The sequence below is a fragment of the Manis pentadactyla genome, chromosome 8 (assembly GCF_030020395.1).
Source record: "Manis pentadactyla isolate mManPen7 chromosome 8, mManPen7.hap1, whole genome shotgun sequence".
Classification (NCBI taxonomy): Eukaryota; Metazoa; Chordata; class Mammalia; order Pholidota; family Manidae; genus Manis; species Manis pentadactyla.
In genome coordinates, this window is record NC_080026.1 from 110,303,975 (window position 1) to 110,305,886 (window position 1,912).

Genomic DNA, 1,912 nt, shown 5'->3' on the forward strand with positions numbered 1-1,912 from the left:
TGATGCCTGAGGGAATAGAGGCAGCCCTCTGCAAAATGGGGAATTCCTTAAAGAAACAGAGTGTCCGTGAGGTGGCGGGAACCATGGTTTGGCTATTTCTCACAGTGTTAAAAAAGGCCATAAAGGAGAAGGATGTACTCCTGTGAGAAGCATGAGAATCATGAGAAGAGGCACCACAAGAATGCAAGCTGTGAGGTACCATGGAGGAGGTAAAAAATTTGCTGATGACTGAGAGGGCATCACTGTGAAGTGCTGGAGGGGGTAAAGGATGTAATGGTAGCACAAGAGGAAGCAGCCTGAGAATGCAGGCTGTCAAGGGCTGTTGGGAGGTAAAGGATGGAGTGGTGCTGTCACCTCTGGAAATGGTGAAGATACATCAGACAGTGATGAGGGGGTGGCCATGGTGCTGGAGGCGCCAACTGCTACTCTATTGAAATGCTGTCCAGTAGTAAAGAAAATAAAGATGCAGCAACCGAGGGTTCCTCAGGGACAGGTACAGCCCCCTCCCCAGGTCATGGAGCACTCCATGCTCTGCCTCTGTACTCAGGCAGAGCTGGTGGATTTGGGCATCCAATCTTGGCAGAAACCCTGGAAGTCCATGTCAGCCTGGCTCCTGCACCTTTGGGATGTAGGGGTGGATGGTATTATTCTGTCTGGGTTAGAAATGGAAAGCTGCCTGCCCTGACAACTCATCCATCCTACCCTGTGGCCGCAATTACAAAATGCATACCAGACGCCAGGGAACCACTCTCTCCTTGATTGGCTCATGGCCACACTTCACAATTATGGCCCAATCTGGGTGATTTACCATCTTCCCCCACTAGATGGCAGATTTGTGCTGAGCTTCAACAGGTGTTATGGGAATTGGGCATGAAAAATGCCATTTATAACCCAGGAAATCATGGCCCAGACAAGGAGCTGTTTACCTTAGGGACGAGGGGTACAGTGCTTCAGACAGCTCCCCTGTCCCTCTTTGGGCCCTTAGTGGCCATTCTTGCTCCTCAATTAGGCAACCATAAATGAGGTTACCCATACTGTAGCAGATTTGGGAGCAGTGGAAGCTATGGGGGTGTGGAATGGAGTGCAGTCCGCTACTGAGAGGAAGAGTTTAAAGGGCCCCATGAAGGTCATGAGAACCCAGAAATAGGTTTATTTAATAAAGGCAGGAGCAGATAAGAGAAATTGGATGTAAAGTTAAATAAAATCTTAATGGAGAAGTAGCAACAATTCAATCTGAGCAGTGGTTTCAGCAGTTGGCTAAGGCATGGACTAAGAAATGGAAGCCTGAGACAAAGCCACAAGTCGGGACTGTGTGTCTGTAGGACTTCCTGCTGGAGAGTGAGCTGATCCCACCCAGACCCTCACAGGAAGACAACTGGGTGATACGGTTTGACTGAGGGGAGGGTCAAGGCACCCTCCTTGGGGGACCAGAGGCCACCTGTTGAAATATCAATTGATTGGTCCCCATTGAATATCCAATGTGTCCTGGCTCTGGTGGACACAGGAGCTGAATGCTCACTGATTTATGGCAACCCTGAGTGTTTGCCTGGGATCCCTGCTGTTATAGATGGATATGGGGGTAAGGCTATTAGAGTGAAACAAGCCTGAATCCCATTGGGATGGGGTCTCTAATACTGTGTATGCTGATTCTCTTACAGACAAATGTGGCATTATTGCAAGAGGTTTGGGCCTTTTAGGTTACTGGAGAGTGTTTATGCAGAAGTAATATCAAGCACAATGGCTTAGAGGTGAGAAAAGGCATATTTATGAGAACTGTACTTCTGTCAGAGTATAGGTAGGAATACCTAGTGGGGCCCTTGGAAGATGTTGGGGGCTAGATCAATCAGGCATTATAAGCCACTTGTATCAGTTAGGAGACTACAGGTAACAGAATCCCCTGATTCAACTGACT